At 42.4% G+C, this 20582-nt stretch overlaps 1 protein-coding gene across 2 annotated transcripts in view; it reads left to right on the plus strand.

The window, feature by feature from the left end:
• Positions 1-4955: 4955 nt before the first annotated feature.
• Positions 4956-20582, plus strand: part of furinb (furin (paired basic amino acid cleaving enzyme) b) — a 202987-nt gene continuing 187360 nt past the window's right edge. For both annotated transcript variants that reach the window (XM_041838004.2, XM_041838005.2), the window contains exon 1: positions 4956-5971. The gene's annotated coding sequence lies outside the window, so the exon portion shown is untranslated. The remainder of the gene's footprint in view (positions 5972-20582) is intronic.

Consider the following 20582-nt stretch of genomic DNA (forward strand, 5'->3'; position numbering starts at 1 on the left):
AAGGCACCTAAAGACTCTCAGACCATGAGAAACAAGATTCTCTGGTCTGATGAAACCAAGATTGAACTCTTTGGCCTGAATGCCAATCGTCACGTCTGGAGGAAACCTGGCACCATCCCTGGCGGTGAAGCATGGTGGTGGCAGCATCATGCTGTTGGGATATTTTTCAGTGGCAGGGATTGGGAGACTAGTCAGGATCGAGGGAAAGATGAACGGAGCAAAGTACAGAGAGATGTATATGTATTTATATGTATATGTATGTGTATGTATGTATATATATATATAAGAGCGTCTGCTAAATGACTAAAATGTAAATGTGATGTAAAAATATATATATATATTTGCGAGAAAGAAAAAAAAACATATGGGGGATTGGAAGTGATGCAGACAATTACATTGTTGGACTTACAATCTATCTGCAATATTAAAGCTGATCTACCCCCTAAAAAATTATAATATATATATATATATATATACTAAATAAACACACACAAAAAAAATAAACACACACACATTTTTATTTTTTTAAGTACAGAGAGATCCTTGATGAAAACCTGCACCAGAGAGCTCAGGACCTCAGACTGGGACGAAGGTTCACCTTCCAACAGGACAACGACCCTAAGCACACAGCCAAGACAACACAGGAGTGGCTTCGGGACAAGTCTCTGAATGTCCTTGAGTGGCCCAGCCAGAGTCCGGACTTCAACCCAATCGAACATCTCTGGAGAGACCTGAAAATAACTGTGCAGCAATGCTCCCCATCCAACCTGACAGAGCTTGAGAGGATCTGCAGAGAAGAATGGGAGAAACTCCCCAAATACAGGTGTGCCAAGCTTGTAGCGTCATACCCAAGAAGACTAGATGCAGTCATCGCTGCCAAAGGTGCTTCAACAAAGTACTGAGGAAAGGGTCTAAATACTTATGTAAATGTGATATTGATATATAAATTTGATAAATTAGCAGACATTTCTAAAAACCAGTTCTTGCTTTGTCATTATGGGGTATTGTGTGTAGATTGATGAGGGGGAAAAACAATTTAATCAATTGTAGAATAAGGCTGTAACGTAACAAAATGTGGAAAAAGTCAAGGGGTCTGAATACTTTCCGAAGGCACTGTATATGCCATTGTCGGCTACTGTAGGCTACCATTTGATACATTAAATATGTTGAAATGACGATATCACTGGTCATTGCAAATCAATGTGCCACTTGTGTAGCCTACCTGGAGCTGGCAAACCAATTTAATAAATAGCTTATACCTTCAGTTTATTGTTGTTGTTGCCATGTGTTATTATGCAATTATTAATGGACATGTTTAGTTAATTAAATTGGAAGTTATCAAAGCCCTGGAAGTTATCAAAGCTCTATCGCAATTGCCGATCAGTTGTTAGAACACATTAGATTGACGGTAACAGTTGTCAGATTAGGCGTGCCGTCTTTAGCCAACTCTCTTGCTATCTCTCTCAGAATTACCTTCTTGATCCAAACCAGTCAGGTTTCAAGACTGGTCATTCAACTGAGACTGCTCTTCTCTGTGTCACGGAGGCTCTCCGCACTGTTAAAGCTAACTCTCTCTCCTCTGCTCTTGTCCTTCTAGACCTGTCTGCTGCCTTTGATACTGTGAACCATCAGATCCTCCTCTCCACCCTCTCCGAGTTGGGCATCTCCGGCGCGGCTCACTCTTGGATTGCGTCCTACCTGACCGGTCGCTCCTACCAAGTGGCGTGGCGAGAATCTGTCTCTGCACCACATGCTCTCAACACTAGTGTCCCCCAGGGCTAAATTCTAGGCCCTCTCCTATTCTCGCTATACACCTAGTCACTTGGCTCTGTCATATCCTCACATGGCCTCTCCTATCATTGCTACGCAGACGACACACAACTAATCTTCTCCTTTCCCCCTTCTGATAACCAGGTGGCGAATCGCATCTCTGCATGTCTGGCAGACATATCAGTGTGGATGACGGATCACCACCTCAAGCTGAACCTCGGCAAGACGGAGATGCTCTTCCTCCCGGGGAAGGACTGCCCGTTCCATGATCTCGCCATCACGGTTGACAACTCCGTTGTGTCCTCCTCCCAGAGTGCGAAGAGCCTTGGCGTGACCCTGGACAACACCCTGTCGTTCTCCGCTAACATCAAGGCGGTGACCCGATCCTGTAGGATCATGCTCTACAACATTCGGAGAGTACGACCCTGCCTTACACAGGAAGCGGCACAGGTCCTAATCCAGGCACTTGTCATCTACCGTCTGGATTACTGCAACTCGCTGTTGGCTGGGCTCCCTGCCTGTGCCATTAAACCCCTACAACTCATCCAGAATGCCGCAGCCCGTCTGGTGTTCAACCTTCCCAAGTTCTCTCACGTCACCCCGCTCCTCCGCACACTCCACTGGCTTCCAGTTGAAGCTCGCATCTGCTACAAGACCATGGTGCTTGCCTACGGAGCTGTGAGGGGAACGGCACCTCCGTACCTTCAGGCTCTGATCAGTCCCTACACCCAAACGAGGGCATTGCGTTCATCGACCTCTGGCCTGCTGGCCCCCCTACCTCTGCGGAAGCACAGTTCCCGCTCAGCCCAGTCAAAACTGTTCGCTGCTCTGGCACCCCAATGGTGGAACAAGCTCCCTCACGACGCCAGGACAGCGGAGTCACTCACCACCTTCCGGAGACACTTGAAACCCCACCTCTTTAAGGAATACCTGGGATAGGATAAAGTAATCCTTCAACCCCCCCTTACCCCACCCCACCCCAAAAAAGAAAAAAAAAAATATTGTAAAGTGGTTATCCCACTGGCTATAAGGTGAATGCACCAATTTGTAAGTCGCTCTGGATAAGAGCGTCTGCTAAGTGACGTAAATGTAAAAAAAATGTAAATGTAAAATAAACACTGGCTGTTGTTGACAAGCATATTCAGTTCATATACACTACCGTTCAAAAGTTTAGGGTCACTTAGAAATGTCCTTGTTTTCGAAAGAAAAGCAATTTTTTGGTCCATTAAAATAACATCAAATTGATTACGCTGACGATACACAACTAATCTTCTCCTTTCCCCCTTCTGATAACCAGGTGGCGAATCGCATCTCTGCATGTCTGGCCGACATATCAGTATGGATGACGGATCACCACCTCAAGCTGAACCCTGGCAAGACGGAGCTGCTCTTCCTCCCGGGGAAGGACTGCCCGTTCCATGATCTCGCCATCACGGTTGACAACTCCGTTGTGTCCTCCTCCCAGAGTGCGAAGAGCCTTGGCGTGACCCTGGACAACACCCTGTCGTTCTCCGCCAACATCAAGGCGGTGACCCGATCCTGCAGGTTCATGCTCTACAACATTCGGAGAGTACGACCCTGCCTTACACAGGAAGCGGCACAGGTCCTAATCCAGGCACTTGTCATCTCCCGTCTGGATTACTGCAACTCGCTGTTGGCTGGGCTCCCTGCCTGTGCCATTAAACCCCTACAACTCATCCAGAATGCCGCAGCCCGTCTGGTGTTCAACCTTCCCAAGTTCTCTCACGTCACCCCCCTCCTCCGCACACTCCACTGGCTTCCAGTTGAAGCTCGCATCCGTTACAAGACCATGGTGCTTGCCTATGGAGCAGTGAGGGGAACGGCACCTCCGTACCTTCAGGCTCTGATCAGTCCCTACACCCAGGCGAGGGCATTGCGTTCATCCACCTCTGGCCTGCTGGCTCCCCTTCCTCTGCGGAAGCATAGTTCCCGCTCAGCCCAGTCAAAGCTGTTCGCTGCTCTGGCACCCCAATGGTGGAACAAGCTCCCTCACGACGCCAGGACAGCGGAGTCACTCACCACCTTCCGGAGACATTTGAAACCCCACCTCTTTAAGGAACACCTGGGATAGGATAAAGTAATCATTCTACCCCCCCAAAAAAAAATAAATAAAGTATAATTGTAAAGTGGTTATCCCACTGGCTATAGGGTGAATGCACCAATTTGTAGTCGCTCTGGATAAGAGCGTCTGCTAAATGACGTAAATGTGCCCTTGAGCAAGGCACTTAACCCTAATTGCTCCTGTAAGTCGCTCTGGATAAGAGCGTCTGCTAAATGACTAAAATGTAAATGTAAATCAGAAATACAGTGTTGACATTGTTAATGTTGTAAATGGCTATTGTAGCTGGAAACGGCCGATTTTCTATGGAATATCTACATAGGCATACATTCAACATAAATTTTTCTCTCTAAACAAGTGGATTATTTATTTTAAGGCTTTCCTATTTGTATATTTAAAAAACAATTATAGATCTAACTTCATTGAATTATATCAACAACTTTTTCAAAATGTCAAAAAATTAGATAAACTTACCACAAAATTGTTTTGTTTAAATATCTCCAAAGGTTGTGATGACACAGAGGACATGTTTTATTGAGCATGAGCAGTGGCAGCCAGGGAAGGTGTTTGGAAAATAATTTGGGGAAATCTTGTGGTCTTAATGTGAATTACAGGGGGGCAGTTACCCCAGGGGGCTAGTTAACCCCTAGTACCCTAAACCTGGTTCAAGCCCTGCATGCTGATTGTCTGAAAGCCATGGTATATCAGACCATATACCAGGGGTATTTCAAAAAAATTATTTGTTACTGTTTTAATTACATTGGAAACCAGTTAATAATAGCAATAAGGCACCCCCGGGTTTGTGGTATATGGCCAATATACCATGGCTAACGGCTGTATCCAGGCACTCTGCATTGCATCATGCATAAGAACAGCCCTTAGCTATGGTATATTGGCCATACACCATACCCCCGTGCGGCTATTGCTTAATAATAGCAGTCAAACGAGTTAAATCGACATCCATTGATGGAAAATGATCTAGTGAATTTAGTCAGGGCAAATTATATTTTCTCTTCCAACATATTCAAATTCCTTTATTACATCATGTCATAGCTGGCAATAATTATTATTTTGAGGAAAACCGAATTTGGCTTCTAACGTCATTACAAGGTACTACGATATTCCTTCTTAATTGGCTCGATAAAGTTATGGAAAAGGGGTTTATTGTATAAATATGGCAACATCTCTCCTGTTTAGACATTTTTGGGGGGCTAGTTTTCAGGCCTTTTGGATAGGTTTTGACAGTCATTGTTTTAGACATTTCAGCTTGCCTGGCAACCCTGCACATAAATAACAATGAAAAGCTTTGGCTGCGGAGTGTGGACGTAGCTACTTCCTGGGATTTTTGCTATTTTATTATCCGTAGCAAAGTGGACAAAGATATCAGTTTCCTGTATAAAGGAATGTATAACCCTTTGATCATTTTACAACATGCTTTAAATATATTAGTGTGTTTGAGTAGAGCAGAATGCATGTCACGGAACTGTGTTGAACGCCCTCGCTAGCTACTTAGAAAAACAACTGGGTTTTGAAGTACTACTCGTTCGAGACAACGATTAAGACGTGGAAAGTTTACTACGAACCAAGTGTAGCAGAGTGGCAGGTTTGACAATATTGCAGTACCAAGATACACCGGGGGACCTTGAATGGTGTCTGGGTATGTCACACATGTAACTCCACAGAGTTCGGAGCCACGCCGCGGGAGGAGAGAGCTGTCAACCGGGCAGCTGAGACATGACGTGGTCCTTTCATCCGACAGATTGGTGTAAATGTCATAGCCAATGTGTATTGTTTTGCTCTTTGAGGAAAGAGGTTGGAGAGGGATCCTGATGTGGGTAGTGGCCGGGTGGGAGGGAACGAATTAACCAGGGGAAGCATATATGGTAATATAAACTACAAGGCAAGAGCGCATTCGCTGCCTTTTATTCCAGTGTCTGACAGCACTGTCGATACTAGCTAGATACTTCACGTAGCTACCAATCTGGAGCTCGGTCTCACATTGGTGCTCTAGCTACACGGGACAAGATGTCTGATGCGCCTATGTTTTATTTGATGACATGAAGTCAGCCCTACAACGCTTGCTGGTTGAAGTGCACGTCCCCATCAAAGAAATAGCTCGTGGTAAGATCTTGGCATAATGTCAAATATTGATTTATTTGTCTGTAGTGTGTGATATATTTACTTGCCTTCAACATAGTTAATTGTTCGTGCGTGTGTGTCAGTGTATTTATTTGTTCCTTCCTTTTATAAATGTTCCTTTGTATAAATGCCTGAATCAGTTTTGTATTGTACATCTGATTTGCACGTGTATTGCTGTCGTATTACTATGTTATAGGCGTTTTCAGTAGCTAGGTCATTGATAACAAGATCAGGAGTTACAGATGAGCTGACATAATACTACTGGTCTGGACTTAGATGAATATCAAAGAAACAAATACAGTCCTGATTGACAAGATTATAAAGAGAGTCAGGTTTTCTTCTAAAACTGAACTTTCTGTGACCCAGCTAATCCCTCTTCTGGATATTGTATATTTGGTCATTCATGCCACAGGAATCTCAGCAGGGTAAAAACAAGGTCATACATTATTGTAGCATGCAACATTAAGGTGAAGTGTGCAGGAGTTGTACATATGCAGAGCTTTCCCAATAGGATTAACTCCATGACACGATTTTCACTTTTTAAAGTAGATGTTTTGGCTGCTCATCATATTTTGGCTGCTCATCAGGTCCAACATTTAGGAGCTCTTGTTTTGTTTACCTGTGAACTTCTCTTCTGACTGGCTGAACTAAGGGTGTAAATGTTGAACACATTGACGGGACAGTTTCTAGAGTGACCTGAATCCTATTGAAATGATACTCACTTGGGAATGGCCTTTATTTAGGTGACACAGATCTATAGGGAGGGCCTAGATGTTTTGTTCATCAGTACTAAGGAGGTATAAAGTCACTCATAGGGTGATATAATGAATGGCTGACATACAATCCTCCTGAGGAATGCATTGACCCAGGCTGTATCAGTGTACTAATGCACCATACAGTACTATGGGCTGGTGGCAGCATTCACTCTATCTTTGTGAATTCCTCAGTAGAGCCAGTCATGAGCTAAGTGGGACTGAAACATAGTGGGAAATTCAGCTACTCTTCAAGGACAAAGAATGCTCACTTAAAAAATGCTTATTCTGTGGGTTTAAAAAAAGTAATAATAATTTAAGTTCACTTCTGTTGTCCTCGAAGAGTTATTCCTTCCTTTTCAGTTTGCTCCTCTGTACAGTGTGAGCAGAGCTCAGAGAGAGAGAGTAGACTGAGTGGTACAGTACCTAGTCACGGCAGCCTCAGTGACTCACCTTTACACAGCAGGTCCACACATTGATGAAGAGAGCCGAGGTCACTGCCTGCCGTGTGGTGGCCTCCAGCCAGGTGTGTGTGTGTGTGTGTGCATGTGCGTGTTTGGCTGTATGCTTGCGGTTAGGGTGTGTGTGTGCCTCCCACTGCTGTAATGATCATTGTTCCACTCCCTGCGTTGTGTGTCTCTAGAGAGGATGTGTGGTGGTATGCTCTGCTTCACTCCTCTGCGGTTCAGTAGAAACTCCTTGAATATAATAGGAAATTACTATGAAATAATACAATATTTCAGTTGTGTATATTACTTTGTTTTTATTTGATGACTTTATTATTTGTCATTCCTTAAAGTAATCAACTAATCTCTGCTCAGGCAGTAGCAGTCAGCCAGTCAGGCCATCTAACGTTATGTGCTCACCGTACTGTACTGTCTTTAGTCATCCTATTTAGCTAGCCTGCCTAAGTATGCTGCAGAGCTGTCTGACAAAATAATTTTACTAGTTGTTCAAAGTAGATAAGGTATACTTTTACGAACTGTATCTGTCCTGCTCGATGGTGTGTTGTGTACGTTCCTCTCCAGTGTTTCCTCTGCGCTCATTTAAGTGTGGCGCTGCGCCCCGGCAGAATCATTGCCACCACACCAAAAGAAACATCCTATTTCTACCAAACATAGTTTCAATAAAGTTCTGTAAAGCACATTCGCTTTTCTTGGTAAATAGATAATCTGTCTGGGTTCAACACAGTTCTTCTGAAGGTTATTTAGCTCTGTGAGCTGTGGCTGGCAGCCTGCAACTCAAGAAACACAGCACACCAGTGACCAGTGCGTGAGTGACCAGTGCTTGATACAGACGCTCTGAGGCACGATACACAATTCACTAGAATCACTTCAGAATGCACCTGCGTGAGAAACTGCAAGAAAGGTACGTTAGCTTGTTTGTTTGACTAACGTTAGCTAGCCAACTAGTTAACTACAAAAGCTAGCTATAACCTAAACACTCTACTAACATCATTTAGATCTATAATATTGCTGCCACAATTGTAATGGCAATTAGCTATCCAATATCCACAAGTATGTTGATGATAGAAACATGGTTAACTAACGTTACTAGTCTAGCAAGTTAGCTAGCTAGTTCGTTTGAAATTGTATCAAGTGCAAGCAAGATAGCTACATTTAGCTGTCTTCGATTTTATTTTTTTGTTGTTGAGTTTATTGAAATATTTCCAGCCACAGCAGCGAAAGAGAAAGGGGGAGCAGGGACAAGAGTGTCAGGTAACCTTAACTTAGCTAGCTAACGTCAAATCAGCCTGAATTAAATGAAACCTTCTTTCGTTGGCTAACTCTTTAAAAGCTTAAGATATAGTTTTTATAACAAGTGTATGTCTTACTTTACTAGACAGAGAAGAGGCAGAATCCCGGGAATGAGGTAGGGATGCATGAAGGACAGAATGGAGCAGAGGAGAGGAGAGAGCCAGGAGGGGAGATGGAAGGAGAAAAGGAGAGAGGAGAGCAGAGTGGAACAGAGGAAAGGAGAGAGCCAGGAAGGGAGATGGAAGGAGAGAGGAGAGCAGAGAGAAGAGAAGAAAGAGGAGTAGATAAAAGGAGAGGAGGAGGAGAGAGGAGTAAGGCCAAGTGTGCACCACCGGCAATCCGGATGGGACCGAAAGAGGCTTGAAATTGACAGACTGAAGCTGTGGCTATATAATACACCACATGGTTAGTCAAATTTCCTTTAATTAGGCTAAGGGCTAAACATTTTTGTGCAGCATTATGTGTTTATTTCTGAGCCAACTCCACCAGGACCTCTATGACCCAATGGGTCTGGGCGTATTCAACATCAAGGAGGAGGAGGAGAGGGAGAGGCCAGGTGGAGAAGACCAAGACCAGGGAGCAGTTCTGGGCTCGGACCAAGACCAGGGAGCAGTTCTGGGCTCGGTTCAGAGAGGAGGTAAAAACATTTGTTTTCAAATGCTGTGATGAAACCAATGTTACATCATGTGTGTTGGATAAACTAAAACAAACAGCTATTAATCACTTATTTTCTGTTTTGTGCTGTAATTAGGTCATGGATACATATCTTGTTGGACTCCAGGACAGCCTAGACCAGAGGTTCCAACACCTGGAGATTTTGGGGGCCTTCAGTGTGTTGGGACCTCAGGCTTCGTTCTCTAGTGAGAGGATAAACACCTTTGACCCTCCTCTCCAGGCAGTTCTTGCAAGCGCCAGAGGCTGCTGTGCTGCAAGAGTGGCCCTCTTACAAGCAACATGTGCTAGTTGGAGCATTCAAGGTATGGCGTGAGTGTGACAATCTTTTGAAGAGAACATTTTAGGCCAGTGTTGCCTTTTTCCTGTTGAACTACCACTCTGTTGGCTCTTCTTTAATGTTGTACATCTTTTTGTTTTTCATGTATTTCAGGGGTTGGACCAGCTGACGGCAATGACAAAGCTGGCCTCGCAGTTTGATGAGTGGGGGCAGTCTACCCATACCTTAGCCAGCTGGCAGCAATCGCACTGACTATACCAGTGTCTTCCGTTAAATGTGAGCGGGACTCTGCAATGAAACAAGTAAGAACATTTAAATGTGAAAGTAGATCCTATTTGTCCCTCTCCCTTCTCTTATTACTCTTTCTGTTATTGCAGGTCAAAACAGACTTGAGGAACAGACTGCAGGGAGAGCATCTAGCCGCCTGCATGCGGCTCTCCATCAACGGCCCCCCCATCAAGGAGCTCAATTACAGGAGGGCGTTGGAAATCTTTCTCCAAAAGCCCAGAAGAATAAAGTGTTCTGACAAAGGCTGTAAACTATGTCAGAACTAGGTTTTTGTCAGAACCTGGAAAGAGATTTCCAGCACCCTCCTTTTGTGATGAACATGAATTAGTGGGCTCTAATTCATGTTCAGTCAAAAGTTCCTCTGTTCATTTTGTAGGGATGCATGAAAGAAGGTCTCTGTTGTGTTTCTTTAGATAGCTGCAGCACTCAACCTTAAATTGCATCCTGTATAATATAATCATTTTACCAATACGTTATTGAGCTAATTTCTGGGGGTGGAAATGATATTTTAGATGGTTTATTTGAGGTTTTTCCTTTCAAAAAGTCTCCAGAACCAAGCTTTTCAGTACTTATACATATTTTGTTTTGGGTGGGAGGACCCCGGAACCCCACCCCAAAAAAGAACAATGGATTATGGTCATTGTAGTTATTTACCACGTTTCTGCGCTGAACTAGGTTGAATATTTGCTTAATGAAAACTACAACTCTCTTCAGCCCAGCATCCCACATAGTTCTTGACTTGATTTCTCAGATTCCTCTGTAGAGAAACGGCGCGTTGGGCTCACAGTTTTTTTTTTTTTTTATGGATTTCAAGTAATTCAACCAACCTCGGTCAATTAGTGACGTGCAAGGGGAAGAAATCAAAATATACCCTTGTTTTACTCCAATATTTGTAAACAAAGAAAAAACACTATATAGCTTCAAAACATGGTTAAAACTATAATTTTTATGTCATGGATGGTCAGTCCTGCATCCAGACCTCTGTCTATGAATTTGAGAGTGTTTACATTTCTCCAGCCCTATTCCTCAGCTTTTTACAGAAATAGGGGCGCTTTGTTATTGTTTCAACCACTGATTGCACCTTTAAGGAGGCTTTTATATATTTCAAATAGCCTCCTGGGGTTCAGGGACCAATCACAGTGCAAATACAAATAAAAGTAACGTGATTGGGAAATTAGTTGGGGAACAATTGACCAATAGGAGGCCATTTTAAAGTATACAAAATGCTCCTTCATTTTTCAATCTGTAGAAGTTGTCTTCCCTTTGCACGTCACTTGTAAGACCAAAAGCACGAGCAAGTCTGATAAGGCGTTCAAAAGTTATGACTCTTAATAACATTTTGTTCTGGGTTTCCGACATTAGCTGGATAACAACCTGGTAACTTGACCAGTATGTTTTAAGATGGCATTGGAAGACAGGAAAGGGGCTCCTGGAAAGCTACTCCAGGAGAGGTATTTCAAAAGTAGGATTCAGATATTGGCCTTGCCTAAACATGAGACTGTTACGATGGTTACTCCGTGATATCAGTCTGAAAGAAGTCGCTGTAAAAAAAAAAAGACGAAATAGTCTCTACAAGCCAGAATGTTGAATAAAATGATATTTGAGTGAGAGGTCTTCACGGGTCCAAAAAGTTGGACCTTTTCCGAAATGGACCTGGGGCTTTCCCATCCGCATAAATTAATCAAAAAAATATAGAGACCCATTCCGAACGGACCCTAGGACAACTAGCCCCGTTCCGTATAGACCTGGTCGGATCCAGACTCGGTCCGATCCGAGTGAGGGAAGCAGCAGAAAATGAATTTTTTAAGCTACTTTATTAACCAGAGTTGATAATGCGTGAGAGGAGGGAGAGAGGTGCCACTCTAGCAGGCGGGGGAGGGGCAGTACTGTGAGCAAGTGACATGGGGAGCAGGGTGGTGGGAGGGAGAGACAAGAGACAGTAACCAACTGAGCCGACTCGCGCTATAGTAGACTAATAGCTGCCATAGCTAGTTTATTTATCATCAAATATGATTACATAGTATCTGTCTTGGACTGCATCAAACCGGGAGAAGCTAGTTAAGCTAGCTAACGTTAGCTAGCTAGGCTAACTGAGGCTGCAGTGCATGCGCTTTCTCATCAAATAACAACAACTCCATTCAGAATATTAAGTAGCAGCCTGCCTACATGTTGGCTCTTGGTCATTTTAGCCTATCCTTCTCCTTTAACTTTTCATTCCGTCATTTGAATTCCATCATCCATTGATTAGATATCTCCTTACTTTTGCCACACACGGAGCGAGGCTCTATGACTGTAGCCTATTGCCACTTTGATGACTTATGATTGGCCAACAACAAGTTACACGCGCCACGCTCCACTCTCGTGAAAAGCAAGAGCGGCAGCATAAATTATAACATTTCTCTCTCTCTCTCAACTGCAGAAGTCACGTTCGGATCTGTACTGGCCCTTCCGGACAAGTCAGTTAAAATTACACATACCCGAGACCCGTGACAATCATATCAGATCCTACCCATACCCGTGACATTTAGAATTCTGGATCTGGACCTGCTCAGGTCCTGGATCGGGTCTCTGGTATTCGGGTACAGGTGGATCTGTGAAGACCTCTAATTTGAGGTTACTTTACTGGTTGTACATGCTGTTGGTCCTTTTGACAGTATGAGGTGGAGATAGGGTATCCACAGGAAAGCGTTGTTTACCTGACTTTTTGAGGTGCCGGTAGGTTCTGTTGCATGTATTTTTAATCTCTTGACTCACTGCATGTGATGCACAATATGTAAACAATAGCCGAATGTAATCAAAGCACGTTTCCTCTCAATCAGCTGGAAGTGTTTGCAGTTCGGTCTTTGGTTCAGTTAGGCTCGGCCATATTGTGCAAGTGTTTGTCATGTGCAAATTGCATCAGTATTGAAAATAAAAACTGGAAGTATAAATCGATATACAGACCAGCGTAGTGAACGTCGGGTTAATAACACTACTATGTGGATATTTTGTCAAAATGTTCAAGCAGCAGAAGGACAAACCACACAGACAACCAGTAGAGCAAGTTTAAATGTAATTTTATTAGACATTCTGGCTTTTAAGGAACATTTACACAATTTTGCACACAGATTTCTCAGGCTGTATATACCAATTAACATTAGACTAATATTGGCCTAATGTAGGCTATATCTGAATCAAATCAATTTTAAACAATCTCTTTTTCTGGTACTAAATACTTTTTAAGTTGGGAGCACCAGCTAATTTAGAGCCCTGGTGAGTATTGAAATGCTTGCTCTCTGTGTTTTTCTTATTACTACAGGATGTACGCAAGCTGTGTCTTCCTTTTTGAAAGTCAGTTATGAAATGTTTCTTAGGAAACAAACAATAAACGTAACAGCCCTATTCAAAGAAGGAAGCAGCGAATGTTCATTTTAAGCAGAACTGAAGTGCCCTCAGGTCTAGCCTACTTTCTCTCTAGGATAGCAGCCTCATTGAGGTACGGGAAGAAATTAACAAATTGTTATTTGTACCCTAATCACTGTAACGTACTGTATCACAGTTTCAGGGAGCCAGACTTGCAGGTCTGTCATTAGTATACAGAAGTTTCAGCAAGCACTGTTAGTGATAATTATCAGCAATGTAATTTAATTGGCCTGCTTGCCCCACTCTTTTCAGCCTCTTCTCATTTCAGTCCAGTAATGAGCACCTACAGTATATCTCATTTGGACAGTTTGAGGTTCAGTCTGGAATTAAGCTATCTAATGGAAGGGCTGTTTTAATCTGATCTGAGGCTTTTGTTCATCACAGTAGTAGACTAAGGGAGAGAGGGTGGAGAGAGAGATTGTTAGTTGCTTCATTTTGTGTGTTTGCTCCTCACCACAGTGTGTGTGTGTGTGTGCTTGAGTGCGTGTTTGTGTGTGTGGTGTGAAGTTATCCCCTCTCTCTCTCTCCCCCCCTCTCTCTCTCTCTCTCTCTCTCTGTCTTACTCTCGCCCTCTTTCTCCTTCTCTGTCAGTGAGTCAGTCAGACCCCCCCACTCTTGAGTTCTAGCTCTGTTTCTAATAAGCTCAGGAACACTGCGGCTATGCAGGGTGACAGCCACGGGAGTGATTTTATTTTCTCCTTCCCCGCTGCTCTGTAAATCACACTCTCTCTCTTTAGCTTGCACACTCACTCCTGAACGTGTGTGTGGAAGCTAGGGCTGTCCCCAACTGAAACAAATCTTGGTCAACAAAAGTCGTCTGTTCTTTTGACCAATCGATTGGTCAAAAAGTTAAAATGTGTATTCTTCCATATATAGACACATCCTATGTGTTTTAATCAAATAAATAATATGCACTGAGCTTGTCTGATGCTTGAAGTGCACTGTTTGATAATAATTAAGACACAAAGATGACTAGAGGGAGTCTGACCGTAATTTATTTGATTGATCCGGGCCAGTTTCAGACTTGCTTGGCTGTGTTAAAAAAAAAAGACAGCGAGTGACTGTGTGACTAGCACCCATTGTCTCTCTCTCCTCCATGCTGCAGCGACCACCACAGAACATCAACAGTGTTCATCGCGCTGTCCATGTTGCTGAAGCTGCAACATAATTACAGCCATTTCTGACTGAAAAGTTATTTTACCGAAATCCCTAATTTGTTTAGGAAAAACATTCCCTATTCTCTCAACCCTTGCTCTCTTTACGTGACACATGTATGCATTACATGCACGTGACCAATAGGGCTTGACCTAATGCATATCATAATCACATTAATAAATTGGTTATAACAAACTCTGAACACCGTAGCACATGTAACGGAAAGGTGGATGCAGATGACATGACAAATAAACTTGAAATGGGGGAATGTTTGGTTGCTAAGAAGGTAAAGAGGAAGTCAGATGTGTGGAATAAATTTGACTAGTTGTGGAAAATAGGTCACAAAGAATAAGGTAAGGAGCAAGTGCTGACCGTTTGGAACAATGTCAACAACACTAAATAAATTATGTGTACCAGAGAGTCTGTTGTAACGTTTTTTTATTTTTTTTATTTTGGAAAGTCTTACAGCAAAGACTAAAAACAGTCGCATGCATTAGTGAATCCAATTGCTGACATGGAACAGTTTATTTATTGTTTACGCTAATTATTCAAGGGTCGCTTTGTTATTTTATTTTAAAACTAAAATGCTTGATTGCATTTCAAATCATGAATGACTCGTATGCTGTGTGATGACATGAACGAATGAATGAGTGATTAATACAGTAGCCTATATAAGTATTGAAATATAGGCCTAAGTAAGTTACGGTATTAAGACTAAACAGGATGCACTCTTAGGCCTACAGCTCGATGGTGGTTATACAAGGCTGCTATACTAAGCCTACTAATGATAATGACATTACTTATTATTATTATCATGATGATCATAATAATGATAGTAATAATAACAATAAGAAGGAGATCAAGAAAAAGGAGGGTTATTATTATAAATAACACATTTCTGACCATTTGGAAGAGTGTAAACAACACTAAATAAATTATAAGTAATACCAGAGAGGCTGTTCTAATGACAAAAAGTGTAAAGCCTTTATTACAGCATACCAAAGATTAAAAACAGACACATTTGCGAAATTGTTTATCCGACATGTTGTGGCTGCGTGAGGCTTGGTGCTAACGGAATCAGTAGGCTATTAAACAAACACTCAAAACAGGCAACACAAGCAGGATCTGTGTGGTGCCAGGATAACAACCTCTCCCTCAACGCAATCAAGACAAAGTACATTGGAAGTTACAATCTATCTGCAATATTAAAGCTGATCTACCCCCCCCCCAAAAAAAAATATACAAAATACAAAAAATACAAAATACAAAAAGACAAAGGAGATGATTGTGGACTTCAGGAAAAAAAAAGAGGACTGAGCACGCCCCCATTCTCATCGACGGGGCTGTAGTGGAACAGATTGAGAGCTTCAAGTTCCTTGGTGTCCACATCACCAACAAACTATCATGGTTCAAACACACCAAGACAGTCGTGAAGAGGGCACGACAAAGCCTATTCCCCCTCAGGAGATTAAAAAGATTTGGCATGGGTCCTCAGATCCTCAAAAAGTTATACAGCTGCACAATCGAGAGCATCCTGACTGGTTGCATCACCACCTGGTATGGCAACAGCTCGGCCTCCGACCGCAAGGCACTACAGAGGGTAGTGCGTACGGCCCAGTACATCACTGGGGCCAAGCTTCCTGCCATCCAGGACCTCTATACCAGGCGGTGTCAGAGGAAGGCCCTAATAATTATCAAAGACTCCAGCCACCCTAGTCATAGACTGTTCTCTCTGCTACCGCACGGCAAGCGGTACCGGAGCACCAAGTCTAGGTCCAAAATACTTCTTAACAGCTTCTACCCTCAAGCCATAAGACTCCTGAACAGCTAATCATGGCTACCAGGACTATTTGCATTGCCCCCCCCACTATTTTACGCTGCTGGTACATCTTTACATTTTAGTCATTTAGCAGACGCTCTTATCCAGAGCGACTTACAGTTAGTGAGTGCATACATTTTCCATACTGGCCCCCCGTGGGAATTGAACCCACACCCCTGGTGTTGCAAGTGCCATGCTCTACCAACTGAGGTACAGGAGTATTTATGCATAGTCACTTTAACTCTATCCACATGTACATTTACCTCAATTACCTCGACTAACTGTTGCCCCCGCACATTGACTCTGTACCGGTACCCCTGTATATAGCCTCCCTACTGTTATCTTATTTTACTGCTGCTCTTTAATTATTTGCTATTTTTTATTTTTTACTTATCTACTTATCTATTTTTTACTTAACACTTTTTTATTTTGTCTATTTATTAATTAATATATATATTTTTTTTTTTGTGTGTTTTTTATTTATTTATTAAAAACTGCATTGTTGGTTAAGGGCTTGTAAGTAAGCATTTCACTGTAATGTCTACACCTGTTGTATTCGACGCATGTGGCAAATAACATTTGATTTGATTTGATTTGAGGATCTGTCGTATTTCTGTAGATATACACTACTGGTCAAAGGTTTTGGAACACCTACTCATTCAAGGGTTTTTCTTTCTTTTTACTATTTTCTACATTGTAGAATAATAGTGAAGACATCAAAACTATGAAATAACACATATGGAATCATGTAGTAACCCAAAAAGTGTTAAACAAATCAAAATATATTTTATATTTGAGATTTTTTAAATAGCCACCCTTTGCCTTGATGACAGCTTTGCACACTCTTGGCATTCTCTCAACCAGCTTCACCTGGAATGCTTTTCCAACAGTCTTGAAGGAGTTCCCACATATACTGAGCACTTGTTGGCTGCTTTTCCTTCACTCTGCCGTCCGACTCATCCCAAACCATCTCAATTGGGTTGAGGTCAGGGGACTGTGGAGGCCAGGTCATCTGATGCAGCACTCCATCACTCCCCTTCTTGGTAAAATAGTCCTTACACAGCCTGGAGGTGTGTTGGGTCATTGTCCCGTTGAAAAACAAATGATAGTCCCGCTAAGCCCAAACCAGATGGGATGGTGTATCGCTGCAGAATGCTTTGGTAGCCATGCTGGTTAAGTGGGCCTTGAATTCTAAATAAATCACAGACAGTGTCACCTGCAAAGCACCCCCCACACCTCCTCCTCTATACATCACGGTGGGAAATACACATGCTTAGATCATCCGTTCACCCACACCGCGTCTCTCACAAAGACACGGCGGTTGGAACCAAAAATCTCCAATTTGGACTCCAGACCAAAGGACACATTTCCACTGGTCTAATATCCATTGCTCGTGTTTCTTGGCCCAAGCAAGTCTCTTCTTTTTATTGGTGCCCTTTAGTAGTGGTTTCTTTGCAGCAATTCGACCATGAAGGCCTGATTCACACAGTCTCCTTTGAACAGTTGATGTTGAGATGTGTCTGTTACTTGAACTCTGTGAAGCATTTATTTGGGCTGCAATTTCTGAGGCTGGTAACTCTAATGAACTTATCCTCTGCAACAGAGGTAACTCTGGGTCTTCCATTCCTGTGGCGGTCCTCATGAGAGCCAGTTTCATCATAGCGCTTGATGGTTTTTGCGACTGCACTTTAAGAAACTTTCAAAGTTCTTGACATTTTCCATATTGACTGACCTTCATGTCTTAAAGTAGTGATGGACTGTAGTTTCTCTTTGCTTATTTGAGCTGTTATTATTATTTGAGCTTGCCATAATATGGACTTGGTCTTTTACCAAATAGGGCTATCTTGTGTATACCCCACCTACCTTGTCACAACACAACTGATTGGCTCAAACGCATTAATAATATAATAATAATAATAATAATATGCCATTTAGCAGACGCTTTTATCCAAAGCGACTTACAGTCATGTGTGCATACATTTTTACGTATGGGTGGTCCCGGGGATCGAACCCACTACCCTGGCGTTACAAGCGCCATGCTCTACCAATTGAGCTACAGAGGACCACATTAAGAAGGAAAGAAATTCCACAAATTAACTTTTAAGAAGGCACACCTGTTAATTGAAATGCATTCCAGGTGACTACCTCATGAAGCTGGTTGAGAGAATGCCAAGAGTGTGCAAAGCTGTCATCAAGGCAAAGGGTGGCTATTTGAAGAATCTCAAATATTAAATGTGTTTTGATTTGTTTAACTCTTTTTTGGTTACTACATGATTCCATATGTGTTATTTCATAGTTTTGATGTCTTCACTATTATTCTACAATGTACAAAATAGTAAAAATAAAGAAAAACCCTTGAATGAGTAGGTGTTCTAAATCTTTTGACCGGTAGTGTATATGGATGATTTATAAAGCCAGGCACATTTAACAGAGGCTGTTGATTATAGACCTAATTAAGTTGGGGTTTCCTCTCCTCACTTTTCTTAGACAATTAAGGCAAGGGCTGTTTTCTCATCTCCTAACTGCCTCCGCTGCATTGTTCTCAACACCAATATGCTGGGTAACTTTGTTATTACGCACATAGCAACATGGTCTACAAAAAGGCGCCAATTCAACAGCGCACTGATGTTTCAGAACTGCGGACAGTGACGCTATCCAACGAGGAGAAAGCGCGTTTGTTATAAAATAATATGATTTATATTAGTGTTGCACCATTTTTCTTATGTAATATATCCATATACAATTTCAGTAGCACGTCTTACAGTGATGGACTGTGCCATCCCCACGGCCTCCACAATGGCTTAGTCAATTTCAGACAGGCGCGAATCAGACAGGTGTCTTGTACACCATGAAAAAAAATTATTTTTGCTACTGCTCGACTAAAGAAATCTTGGTCAACCAACAGCCTATCGACCAAACAATCGACCAGTCGACTAAATGGGGTCAGCCCTAGTTAGGGCTGGGCGATATGGCCTAAAAATCATATCTCGATTTTTTCAAACTTATGGGCGATTTAAAACATTTTTTCTCTAATTAAGAGTTGTACAATTAAAGGTCAAATACACTGCATTTCAAACAGTCAGCAATAATCTAATGAATTCAGGGCTTGTGAAGTTATACATAGGCAAAAGTGGGGGTGGGGGCTTGGTGTGTGTGTAAACCATAGAGGTAGAGGCGAAGCAAGAGGTTTCACTGTCGCTAAAATCGGTCCAAAATAAGGCCAATGCGTTTCAATGCGCTTATTTTGGACCTAAGCTTGTCGTCTGCCTTCCCGCCTTTTGGACAACGACTCCCATTGTTAGGGCGGAGATGTGCATCTCATCATTAAATACTGATCTCTGGTGTAAATGGGACGGCGCACACAGCAAAGAGGAGCGAACGAAACGAGACAAAAAATACAACATTAGAACAAGCGGACATAAACGCTCATAAAAACGAAAAATAACAAAACCTCGATTCTTGTGACACACGCATTTGGAATATCGCGCAAAAACATACATTCAAATTAATCTAATAAATTCGCTATATCGCCCAGCCCTAGCCTTAGTGGAACCTGCAACTCAGTCCTATCATCAGCCTCTTATGTAGTACAGCTAAGATAGATCCTCCTAGTTAAAGTTAAGGAACGCTGTGTCCTTGATGTTTAGTGGAATGTTTTTTTGACAGATCCAGATTTAAATGATCACCCTGGGACTGTGGGAAACCAATAGTTGTGTTTCTCCACCTAAAGACTGATCATCATAAATAAATTGCCTTCAACTTTTTGAACAATGTGTGGTCCAGGTAGTGATGGGGTAAAATAATCGATAAAGTTACATATTGGGATATTCTTTTTGAGGTTATATCTTATATTTTTGACAATATCGCAATATTTTTTTTGCGCTAGTTGGCTGTACCTGCACCAAAACTCCAGTATTTTTCCTTCATAGCTTGTTCTCCATCTTCTTTTGAAATAGGGAGCCAATTTGTTTTCAGCACTTTTCTCATGGCTCTCTCTTGTCCCTCTGCAGAAGACATATGTTGAGCAATATGTTTGGAACATAGAATCGCAATAAAATCACAGTATCGAATCGCAATACATATATAATCGTGAGAATCGCAATACATATCGTATCAGCACCTGAGTATTGTGATAATATCGTATCATGAGGTCCCTGGCAATTCCCAGCCCTAGGTCCAGGCAGCGCATAGCAGACACATCAACTATGCCTCTGGGGCTTCCTGAGTCTCTATTCTCATTGGGTTATCTGTGTGTAACTGAAAAGCCCATCTATGGCGCCTGGACAGACTGAGGGCTCTTAGGGGAGATAGACAGAGCTTTACCCACTGTTTTCAGATAGCGCAGCCTCGGCACAAATCACAGCTTAACTCTCCCACATTTGACAGATCACAACTAAGACTGAACTCAAAAAGCCCAGAAAAACGCAAGCTGCCTTCGCACAGTAGGACTTCTCTTGCAAGCAACTCT

The sequence above is a fragment of the Coregonus clupeaformis genome, chromosome 19 (genome assembly GCF_020615455.1).
Source record: "Coregonus clupeaformis isolate EN_2021a chromosome 19, ASM2061545v1, whole genome shotgun sequence".
NCBI lineage: Eukaryota > Metazoa > Chordata > Actinopteri > Salmoniformes > Salmonidae > Coregonus > Coregonus clupeaformis.